Source organism: Mustela erminea, chromosome 6 (genome assembly GCF_009829155.1).
Source record: "Mustela erminea isolate mMusErm1 chromosome 6, mMusErm1.Pri, whole genome shotgun sequence".
NCBI lineage: Eukaryota > Metazoa > Chordata > Mammalia > Carnivora > Mustelidae > Mustela > Mustela erminea.
The window spans coordinates 111,863,247-111,875,574 of record NC_045619.1 but is presented as its reverse complement, the minus strand read 5'-3'; the positions used below and the strand labels follow the sequence as shown (position 1 = coordinate 111,875,574).

Genomic DNA, 12,328 nt, shown 5'->3' with positions numbered 1-12,328 from the left:
TTGGAGCTACTTGGAGCTGCTTGCTCTCTTCTTGAGAAAAAATGCTCCAGTGGGTTCCGCTGTCTCGACCAAGGACCCCGACAGTAATGGATTACCGGCTTCCAGCGAAAACCAGCAGCCCTTCCCCATGTTAGCTGATACTTCTGATATATGTTAACTTCGGATCCAATGTTTTGACAGGATTTTGTGCATTTAACACAACCACCTATTCCTTTTTCCCCTTTCATTCTCATTAACAGTCTATTTTATACTAACTATGTAAATGTTTACCATTGAGTTAAGCAGTGCACTGTATGTTTCCTTTCTCGTATAACTTTTATTACCTAATTGTTTTTCTGTTGCTTAGTTGTCTAAGAAAAAAAGGAAGGAAAAAAGAGAGAGAGAGAGAGAGATCTACTGTTCTGATTCCCAGTGTCCCAACAGATCCAAAAATGCCTACCCAGGACGAGGATGTTTATGCAGTTTGCACAAGATGTCACAAAGAACAGTTGGCAAAAGCTGCAATCAGAACAGAGTTTCAGCATTCCAAAGGGGCTTGCCATCCTTTTTGTATTCATATTTATAAAATTCACCCCAAAAAGTCATGAGCTGAGCAATCATATACATGAGACAAAATCTAACTAAGTTAATACCAGACTCTTAATGTCCACTGATTTACAAGAGCACTTGCAACTATTCTCAAAAATTTGTAGAAGAATTCTAAAGGCCGATGACATAGAGGAATGTGGTTTTGCTGAGCCTCCATTTCTTTAATTTTCTTTTAGGCTTCAAATCTCTATTTTTATTGATTGATTGACTTTTATATCTTATCACTTCTTAAAAATTACCAAGGTAATAAACTGGTATTGGATCAAAGTCAAATAAAACATGAGCAAATAAAGTAAAAAATGTGTCTTCTTAACTCACCACTGCCACCACCAACCTTCCCCACAAAAGAGTGTGCTCTCTCCGAGATCTTCCCGGGTGGTTAGATGCATGGTAGGTGGTCATCTGGCCAGAAGGTGGGGCAGCACGCCTGTGGAAGTATTAAGCTTTGATGTGAAAAAGAACTGAGTTCAAAGTCTGGCTTTGCTATCCTGTAGCTGAGTGACCTTGGGCAAGCTCCTTGGGCTCAGAGCTCTGGCCGTCCCACCTCCAGCACGTGGATGATTGTGATGTCTACCTCGTGGTGTCACCTGAGTGCATCTGGCCACATCATAAACCCAGAACTTTGGGACTCCCAGAAACTCTGCCCTGCTGGCCAGCCAGCAGCCGAAACTCAGCGTGTCTTCTCATTCCAACTCTCTCATGAAGGGATTATAACTTTGAGTTTGTGTAGGTATTATACTTAAATTTATTTGAAAAAGATGAGTAGCTTTATAGAAAATAGTCCTAAAAAAGCCAAATGTTGTGTGTCAGTAGTGGAAGTTCAAAAAAAAATTTTAAGAAGGTGATGGTTCTTAACCAGGAAAAGAAAAATTTTGAGTAAATGAAGGAGTAGAGTTTTAGCTACGGTGTTGCCTTTGGTGCAAGGATGAGCACACTCCGCTCTAGCAACAGGAAAATAAACACAGACGGCGGTTTGTGGAACTCTTCTCAGTAAAGGCTCTAAGTAGTACAAAAATTGCACATGTGAGAAATATTACTGAAAATTAGAACTCTAATTAACTTGCAGGGTGAGGAGAGACACAGAAACCATGTGGAACCAGATGGAAATATGCATAGCCAGGAATCGCAACAAACACTTCCTTAGCCAAAACTTGTATAGATTATCAAAGTGTCCAAAAATATCCCTCAAAGATCCTTTTCTCATGTCTGAGGAAATTGCCGGAGAAATAGGAAATCCTTCAGGAGCTGGACCCCTAGTGGTGCAGAGGTCCGGAAGGAGTGAGGACAGCTGACTCGAGGGTCGGGACCGCTGCCCAGTGCCACAGAGGAAAAGAGTCTGAGGTGCAGCTCCGCATGTGAAAACGCCCAGCCCCAAACCGGCTTCAGTGCCTGCCTCTCAGCCCTTCCTCAGCCTCCCCATATGTCCTCCCAGAGCCTGTTTCTTCCGGCCTTTTTCTGTGCTTCTTCTTGGGAAAGGACATGAAAACCCATTTGCACTCGTGTATGACAAGTCTGTCACCTGCTCTCCAACAAAGCCTATGGTGTGGTCTTAATTACAAAGGCCTACAGAAGTCCAGATTTTTGTGTCGGCTTTTCCAATTTTTATTTATTAGCAACCAACGAATTTATGTTAAAATCCGTGTCCACAGACAGCCTTTGGCTGACAGGACACAGGGGGAAGGCGACGCACAGATGGAAGATTGGAGTGATACGTCTGGAAACCAAGGAAGATGGCCGGCAATCTGCCAGAAGTCAGAGAAAGGCACGGAAGGATCCCTCCCTACAGTTTCAGAAGTTTTCTGGCTTCCATCTTCTAGAACTGTGAGTCAGTAAATTTGTGGTACCTCATTACAGCAGTCCTAGCAATCCAACATAGATTCTGATATTTCATGTCCTCTGAAGCGCAATGTTCGATAGACATCACTAAGACCCAGGGGGCATCTTTGCACAGCATGTTGGTGACCACCAGCTGGTAAGATGGCCCTAATCACGTGGCTGCTCATTGAAAAGGAACACAAGGGGCGCCTGGGTGGCTCAGTCCTTAAGCATCTGCCTTTGACTTGGGTCATGATCCCAGGGTCCTGGGATTGAGCCCCGAATCCGCCTCCTGCTCTGCAGGAAGCCTGCTTCTCCCTCTCCCGCTCCTCCTGCTTGTGTTCCCTCTCTTGCCTTGTCTCTCTCTGTCAAATAAATAAAACCTCTAAAAAAGAGAAAGAAAGGGAGCACAGGACCATGTCAAAGCAAATTCCTCCCTGAGCTGGATCCAGGGAGACTCCTCTTAAAAGGGCGGGACAAATCTGGTGAGAGCCCAAGTCAAAGGACCCGGAGCCAGAGCGGGTTCTCAGAGCTGCTGTGAATCAGGCCGAACCATTCTTCAGTGTCGACACAGAATATATTTGTGCAGACATGTGAGTCTTTTGCTGAAGAGGGAGTAAGGCCACCCAGGGGAGCTGTATGGGACTGTGACAAGGTTTAGGCAAAGCAAGAGCCTATAGGAGAAAATGGGCTAAGGCAGGAACCAGGGGAGCAGATATTACTCTGAAAGCAGGATACAGGACAGGGTGCTCAAGAGAGAAGGTGTAGCAAAGCAAGCATGCTGGGGTCTTGGCCCTTTTGGGTTCTGATCTTGTGGCCCAGGGGTGGAGGACTGGTTTCAAGAAAGAAGACCAGGCCAGACGGCAAGAGAAATGGGCCTCTTGTCTCCTCTGCAGAGCTAACGAGGATTCTCCCCGTGTCCTTCACAGGCAAGGACGCCAGATAAAATAGAGAACACTCAGTTAAAGCTGAACTTTAAATCCACATGGAATGATTTTCAGTGTAAGTATGCAGATATAGCATGGGACCTACTTAGGCTGAAGATATGTTCATTATTTATCTGGAATTTTGACTTAACTGGTATCTTGTATTTCTATTTTGCCAAATCTGGTAACCCTATCCCAGGCAACAAAGAAAGTACTCCCTGTGGCATCACAAGTCTCATCGATACTCAATAAATATCCACATCCAGAAGAAAAAAAAAAATCCACGGGGCTGCTGAGAAAAGCAGGGCTCTTTCAACAGGCAGAAACATGGTAAGTTATGTTCCTCTTCCTGCCTCCAGCAGCTTGAAGGTCACGGTGCTGACAGCCCTTTAGAAACTCAACCCAAACAGTCCTTTCTTTCCAGACCGATTCCTAGTCAGTTGCAGGAGATTTCAATGTCTTTTATGACTACTAACCGAAGACACCATCTTGAACGTAGCTTGCGAAGCCAGGAACGTGGTTTGGGTCCCAGCCCAGTGCAGTTTTTCCCAGAGCTATTATAAGGAAGTAGTCATGAAACTAAATGAATCTATGGTTGAAAACTGCAGTGCTGACCCAAAATATTTCTAATGTGTGGAACTCGCTGGCAGGCTGAGAGCCTAAGAGAACAAAAAGCGCTGTTCGCTGCTTTGAAATGCCCCGATCCTCAGAGTGTGGCTTTGCCTTCATGCTATTAGCTGGGTTCCAATGGGCCGAGGGCCAAGTTAGGCACTTCTATTGGCGGGGCAGTGGGGGTGGTGGGGATGTTGGCAGACACAGGGCTTGGCCTTGACAGCTTCATTTGGAGGACGAGAAGGGGTGAACCGTCGGAAGGAGGCATGGAATGAGAAGGCGCGGCTTGGCCTGGTCTGGGTGGGGTGCCTCGAAGCTTCCCGGACCTGGCCACACTCCCTCGCCTGCCACTCCTTGCAACAACCCTGTGACGTCCACGTATTTTCTCCATTTTCCAGGTAGGGAAAAGGAGGTTTCCGAAGTTATCTGGTGGGGTAGACGTTAAGCTCAGCTGTTTTCAATTTACACTTCTTTTTTTTAAATTAAATTAAATTAAATTAATTTATTTGACACAGAGAGAGAGATCACAACCAGGCAGAGAGAGAGGGGAGGAAGCAGGCTCCCCGCTGAGCAGGGAGCCCAATGTGGGGCTCCATCCCAGGACCCTGAGATCATGACCTGAGCCAAAGGCAGAGGCTTAACCAACTGAGCCACCCAGGTGCCCCTACACTTCTTCTTCTTCTTTCTTTTTTTTTTGGTATAGATAATACATTCATGTGGTTCAAAATCCAAAATATGCTTGGGGATGGAGTGAAAATTCTATCTTCCCAGGTCCCAGGCTTCCAGCTCCCCTCCAAGGAGGTGGCTGGTACTGTCCGTTTCTTATATGGCCTCCTAGAGGCTTTTATAAATATGTCTTTTGCTTTTCTTTTTTAGACAGATGATAGTTTACTGTATACATTATTCTGTTTTTCTGACTGAAACCAAGCTCTTTCAGTCCCCATCTACTGATATTTCTTGCTAAAAAAAAAAAAAAAAATCCTCTTATAAAATACACTACATTTAATAAACTGAAGCTAAATGGAAAGAATACGATACCAACTCTTGTCCTACTTCCCAGAGGCCACTGCTGCTAGTGGTCTGGTACCTTAGTCCAGGCTTTCCCATAGCTGTTGGACCATGGCAGTCACCTCTTTGGACAGATTTAGGGGCAGGAAGACAATGGGAAGAAGAAACAGGAGCACATAACTCTTCCAGAGTGTGTGGGGGCTCTGGGGGCCAGGAGACGTCAGTCCAGAGAGGAAGTGAACACTTATTCTTCCCTTTGAGGAAACTTTTTCCGTTTTGAGTTCCAAGTACCTACTGTGTGGGAACACAGATCCTATAATAAAACAGAGAGTTGGGGGGAAATAAATCAACAGACTATTTCCATACTGTGTAGTAAGAGTTAAAACAACAGGAAGCCTGGGGAGCTAAAGAAGCCAGAGGATAGGATGGATGTCAGAGCCGGCTCCCCAGGAGGTAACACCTGAGCCAAACCTTGACCCACCACCTGTAGGGTCAGGCCAGGTGAAGAGCAAAAGGGGCATTCTCACGGAGAAAGGGATTGCAGAATTAGAGATTGCGACAGGAATGGCAAGAGACAGGAAGGGACAGGTGTGGAATATGAAAGGAATTTTGGCTTCATCTTGAGGGTAACATGAAGCTCCCAAAAGTCTCAAAACAGGAAACTGACAAAATTGGATTTGTGCTCTGACAGAGGCCAAGTCTGGCTGCTGGTGGGGAGTTACTCAGGAGCAGCCACAACAGTGGGGAGTCTGGAGAATGGAAAACCAGTTAGGGCACCACGGCACACACCCAGGTAAGAGAAGGTGGTGGCATGAACAAGGACCGTGGTGACCCTAAGGATGGAGAGACTTGATGCCAGAGGCTACGGATGTAGATTCGGTGACTGACTGGGGATTAAATGGCCCACAGACTGAGATTTGGGCATTCCTTTCTCTCTTTCTTTTTCTCTCTCTCCCTTTCTTTCTTTTTTTTAAAAAATATTTTAATTATTTACTTGAGAGAGAGAGAAAGAGGAGGAACACCAGCAGGGGAAGGGAGAGGGAGAAGCCGACTCCTTGCTGAGTAAGGAGCCTAGTGGCGGGCTCAATCCCAGGACCCCAGGATCATGACCTGAGCCGAAGGCAGATGCTTAACCGACTAAGCCACCCAGGTGCCCCAAGACTTGGACATTTCTTAACTCAAAATTTTGCTCTGGCTCAACACTTTTATACAAAAAATATTTAGGCTTCTGAGCTTGGCATGCAGACCCTCAGTGACATCATTTCAACCTTCCTTTCTAATTCTTTCTCTGTCATTCTCTCAACTTGTACCTGAGCCGTAGCAGAATGATGGCTCCATCCCAGGCCCCTGGGATCATGACCTGAGTTGAAGGCAGATACTTAATGGATTGAGCCACCCAGGTGCTCCCAAAGTTAAAAGCGTCTTGAAGTCAGGGACCACAACCCTCTTGGAAGCTCAAGGAATGTCTGTTCAACTGAAGTGAACACTCACTGGGAAAGTTCAGAGTGAAGACTTGCAAATAAAGGAGAATCATTCAGGCACAGGGGATCCATTTGGGTAAATAGAGTCAAATGTATAAGAAGGCCCAGACACAGGCAGAAGAGGCAAGAGCATAGTTAATGTGAAGGCCTTGACCTCAGGCCCTGGACAGAGGTTGACGGCCTGGTTTCAGTTTTCCTCATTCCATCAAGAAGCAGAAACTCACAAATGTTAGTAGACTCTGAATAGGACCAGGGGACAAGGTCTTTGGGAGGGGGTTGGAGTCAGACCCCAGCCCTGTGGTTTCATGAAACGTTCTTCTGTCATTCCATACCCTGCCATCCCCTTCTCAGAATAAGAACATGTTTTTTTCTTTTACTTCCCTTGAGACCTTACTGTCAACTTCTGTGACTTAGGGGAGCCTGCAGAGACTGGAGACCAGACTGCCGCGGCCAGGTTCTCCCATAACTCAGCCTCAAAGCAACTCTTCCAGTTCATCATTTCTTTTTAAAAATCAGGGTGGAGGTTGGGGGAGAGGAAGTGTCCTGAGGACATTCCTGGCTTGAGCAAGACGCTTTGAATGCATAAGACGACTTTGAATGCCGCCTTATGTGCGAGTCCTCAGAGACCAACGTGTATGTAAGTTCTCCCCAGACTGCAGCTTCTGACTGAAACAATAAAGGATCAAACAGGAGAAAAAAGAAGTTCCACAAGATTATCTCTAAAATCCAAGAGGAGAAGGCAGGTTCGGGAGCCCCATTCTTAAGACTAAGTGCATTCTAGATAAGAAGTCTCATTGGTTCCAGGAACTCCACCTCTGGAGGTCTAAGGAACCATAGACCAGCTAGAGAATTTTGGAACCTTCCATCCAGAGGCTCCCTGGCTGGAACCCCTCACTCTATGTGTGCTGTGCTGGGCTGTGAGAAGAACAGGAGAGGAAAGGAGGGGAGTGGTTAATAGAAAACTTGAGAGAAAGAAGCAAAGCGCAGGAAGGGTCTTCAGTGCAGTTTGGAGTTGCTCAGGAGTGGAGAAGAGGAAGCAAGACCACTGAGAGAATGACCAGTTCTTTAGTCTCTCATTTACTCACCTACTCAAGCACTAAGCGAGGGACAGGCATCGGAGGGCATGCAGACAACACTGGAGCTTCCTGTCAGCTCTGTGGGAAAGGAGAAACCCCCGGAGCTATAAGACAAACCCCGTCCCAAAGGTGGGAAAGTCCACGTCAGGATTTCCCGTCAAGAGCTTTTTAACTCGGGTAGAAGAGATCAGAGAAGACCGCGTCATGGCTGAGCTTTGAAGAAGGAGCAAACTGTTGATCTGAAGAGTCTGGGAGGCCAATATGAAGAGATCGGAAGGAAGCCATAGCAACCATCTACAAAAGAGGTTACAGCATTAAAGCAGGAAGAGTAGAAAGGAGGGGACACAGAGTTTGTTTTGGGAAAACTTCAGCCTTTTCTAAACCAAGACATCCAAGCAAGACTCAAGAGATGGGTGCTGCCTGTGGTAGAACTTGAGGAGACAGTGGCAGTGGACCCCAAGAGTCAGAGGATGGGGATTTTGTGGTGTCTGATACACTGCAGGGGTGTCTTGTAAGCAGCATATCGCACCTGTCCAGTGGGGGCGGTTCGGGGGTTGGGAAACAACCAGAGACCTGCGGACTCTATTCTCTGCTCCTGGGGTTTTCTGTGCAGGCAAGATCCTCCTTCGTTCTGTTCCCTCTCAGACTGGGAGACAGGACAGGGCAGAGGGCAGAGCTGAAACACACCTGAACCCCCAGCCCTGGGAAACCTGCCCCCGGACTTAGTCCACAACCCCACCTCCCCAACGCCGTGTGAATACCCAGCCAGGTTGGCCCAGAGATTTTAGTTTAGCGGCTCAAGGCCGCACAGTTTGTAGGAAGTAGAAGTCAGTTTCGAACTCAAGCTAGACTCTGATGACCTGGTTGATAGTCTTTCCACATATCCTTCATCTTCTGATCAGACTAGGAGAGGCAAACAGGGGGAGCGGAAGGACAGCAACTCTGCCCTCGCTCGATTCTAGGGTCTGCCAACACGCTGGTCACCTTATGCAAATTACTCACCAGTCCTAAACCTCAGTTCAAGCACTTGCAGAAAAGGGATAATGACATCCACCTCAAAAGGTTGTTTTGAGGACACCTGTGTGGCTCAGTGGGTTAAAGCCTCTGACTTCTGCTCAGGTCATGATCTCAGGGTCCTGGGCTCGAGCCCCGCATCGGGCTCTCTGCTTGACAAGGAGCCCGCTTCCTCCTCTCTCTCTCTCTGCCTGCCTCTCTGCCTACTTGTGATCTCTCTTTGTCAAATAAATAAATAAAATCTTTAAAAAAAAAAAAAAGGTTGTTTTGAGATTTACATTATTATTTTTTTAATTCAGGAGAAAAAACACAGGTAGCCTATCACAGATCCCAGTGCATAGTAGATACTCAGCTAAATTGAGCTTGCTCCCTCTTCCTTCTCTGCTTCAGATATTCTCAGTACCTCCTGAAGAAAGGAGGTACTTAGCATTCTGGGTAGTATGCACCGGGGCCAGTCCCAGAGACCAGAGAATCCTGGAATCCTGGAAGGGAGAGCTCCTTCACCGGTGAAGAGATGGGAACCTGGGAAAGAGTAAGAGCCTTACTAAGTGCCGCATTGCCTCGAGGCAGAGTGGGCCTGTGCATCGAGCAAATGGCTGTGGTCATTGAACCTTTTCCAAGTGCTGAGCCCTCTGAAGCTCTGGCCATGCAGGATGGTCCCGACAGATGGGCTTTCTGCCCCGAAGGAGCTCATACTTTGGCAAGGAGACTTAACTGCAAACAAATAACTGCGGTGCTAAGGAACGCTGGGAGAGAAGCGGGCTCCCATCCAGAAAGTGAGTTGAAGATTCAGAAATGAGAAGGGATCCAGAGCGTAGGACAGATGTGAAAAGGAATGTGGTCTTCACTGCAAGATAGAGAAGCAGTAGCCGATGTGGCAGCACTGAGGTGCGGGTTGGGGCCCCAGGGACTGAGGGCGCCCCCATCGGCTGGCTTCTCTGCTCCCAGTGGTCACCTTTCTCCAGCTCAGGCGAAGTTCCTCTTCGTCACTTGGTTGCTACTGGAGCCCATTCATCCACGTTGCTGCATACAGTGACCATCGTGGGATCACTGATTGCTTTCCGTGAATACAACTCCCACCGCATTCCTTCCACGAATATACCACTCACCCATTCTGTGTTCATGGACATGTGGGTTCCTTCTAGTCTTGGGTGATTTCAAATAATGCTATGTATGTTCATATACATCTTTTTCATCTGTATGAGCATTTTTCAGGGCAGGGTATATATCTTGAAGTAGAAATGCTGAGTCACAGAATATGAGGATTTTCAATTTTAGGAGACTATGCTACAGTTTCCCAAAGTGATTGTTGCAATTTATTCCCACCAATAATGCATAACATTGTCATCCTGGACTAGTCGGTTTCTAAAATTTTAGCCATTCTGGTGAGTGAGTAGTGGTATATCATTGTCATTTAAGTTTTCATTTTCCTAATTACTAATGAGGTTGGACATCATCTCAAATGTTTATTGACCATCTGGATTTCTGCTTTTGTAAAGTTCAATCTCTTGCCATTTTTTCTGCTGGGTTATCTGTCCTTTTCTTTTCTTTCTTTCTTCCTTTTTTTTTTTTAAAGATTTTATGTATTTATTTGACAGACAAAGATCACAAGTAGGCAGAGAGGCAGGCAGAGAGATGGGGGGAGGCAGGCTCCCCACTGAGCAGAGAACCCAATGAGGGGCTCGATCCCAGGACCCTGAGATCAATATCCCAGCCAAAGGCAGAGGCTTAACCCACTGAGCCACCCAGGTGCCCGTATCTGTCCTTTTCTTATTGACTCAGTACTTCTTTCAATATTTTAGATTTAAGCCCCTTTGTCAGATGCAAGTGTAGTCCTCCTGGTCTGTGGCTAGCCTTTTGTACTTTCCTTATAGTATATTTTCATGAACAGAAGTTCTGAATTTTAAGGTACACAGATGTATCAATATTTTAAAAGAATTTTAGTGTTAAGGCAAGGTCATGAAGATATTCTACTATGTTTTATTCTAAAAGTTTCATTGCTTTGCTTTTCACATTTAGCTGACAACCTCAATGGGATGGACTTTCATGTACAGTTTGGGGTAAGAATTGAGTTCCATTTTTTCCTTACGGGTGACCAGTTGTCCTGGGATCATTTATCTGTAAGTGAATCTTTTCCCACTGTTTTGTATTGACATTTGGTCAAAACCTGTGTTTGTGTGTATTCCAGGATCTGTTTCTGGGATCTCTAGTCTATTCTACTACTAAATATCTATACAACATTGACTTAATGTATAATTTTATAATAAGTCTTAATAGTTGGAAGAGCAAACCTTCCCCACATGTTATTCTTCAGGGCAGAGTGTTGATTATTGTGGGTCCTTTGTATTTCCATATCAATTTTAAGACCAGATTGTCAAAAACATCTCTTGAGAGGGAATCAAACTGAAACTACACATCAGTTTAGGGAGATGTGATAGCTTTATGATAGCTGGGTTTTCTAATTCATTTAATATGGCACATCTCTCCATTTATTTAGCTCTTTTTAGTTACTTGTAATACAATTTTATAGTTTCTATTTAGAGATCTTACATATCTTCTGTAATATTTGTTTTTAGGTAGTTTATCATTTTTTGTCATTAAAAGTAGTACGTTTTAAAATTTAATTTTCAATCTTTGGACGCTGACTTTACATTCACGAACTTACCAATTCTAGTAGTTTATAAATTCTCTTTGATTTTCTAAGTACGTAATAATGTGGCCTCCAAAAGTGACCCCTTGGCCTTCCTTCTAGTTCTTATATTTCTGATTTCCTTTTCTTGATTTACAGCACTGGCCAAGAAATGTCACCTAGAAGTAGTGGGAACAGTCATTCCTGCCTTGTTCCTTACATCAAAGGGAAAGCTTTCAAGTCTTTACCATTAAGGCTTTGGTTTTCTTAAAGATTTTCTTGGTCTGAGTAAGGGGTTTCTTTTTTACTTACCCTGATTATGATTTGTTGGCCTTCTAAAACCTGTGGCTTGATGTCTATTTTTCGTTTTGGAAATTATTCAGCCAACCCTCCTCAAATATTGTTTCTGCTCCATTTTTCTCCTATATGAGGTTTTAATTAAGACAATATTTAATCCAGCACTAATAAAACCTGCTGCAATAATGGTACTTTTCTATATCTGTGCTGGAGCTCGTGGGCATTTGAAGTGTGGCTATTGTGATAGAGGAAATGAATTTTAGATTTTTGTTTACTTGTAATCCATTTCAATTTAAACATCCATGTTTGGCTATTGGCCATCATATTGGACGGCATGTATTTAGAACCCTTCAACTCTATCATAAATGTCTCTTACTGTCTGTATATTACATGTTTCTGATCTGTCCTCCAGTTCCCTAATTCTTTCTTCAGTTGTACTTAATGCACTATTACACACATCTATTTTCTTAGCTTTGGATATTTTCTTTTCCAGTTATAAAATTTCTTCTTGTTTCTTACTCTGGTTATTGATTTCATTACCACTCAACTCTAGATTTATTCTTTTGGGCTGCTCTGTGAAAATAGATCTTGTCCCTTTAACTATTTTTTTTTTCATGTCAGTTGGCGCTGAGCTTTTCTTAGTGGAGGGTGCTAGAGAGACACTGCAGGGAAAGGATTTTTCTTCCTGCCTCCAGTGTACTAGGCTAATAAGCAAGCTCTGGTAGAGCACACAGCTTTTCCAGTTCTAGGATTCTACCATGACTGTAGCTTCCCTAGCACTTGGCTCCTGCAGTGTGTCCAGTCCTCCCCATCTTGGCAGTTTTGTAATAGAGCATTTCTAGTGGGACCCTTTCCTGAGGACGGCTTTCCCCAACACCCTAA

At 44.8% G+C, this 12,328-nt stretch overlaps 1 long non-coding RNA gene across 2 annotated transcripts in view; it reads left to right on the top strand.

The window, feature by feature from the left end:
- The first annotated feature begins 1,226 nt into the window (after nt 1–1,226).
- The window catches only part of LOC116594219, a 34,575-nt gene continuing 23,473 nt past the window's right edge, over nt 1,227–12,328 (top strand). Inside the window, exons 1-3 of one of the 2 annotated variants that reach the window (XR_004287102.1) lie at nt 1,227–1,314; nt 2,238–2,409; nt 3,529–4,126. This is a non-coding gene — a long non-coding RNA (uncharacterized LOC116594219). Of the gene's footprint in view, nt 1,315–2,237; nt 2,410–3,528; nt 4,127–10,539; nt 10,641–12,328 lie in introns of those variants that run through there. The other variant, XR_004287103.1, reaches the window with a different exon arrangement.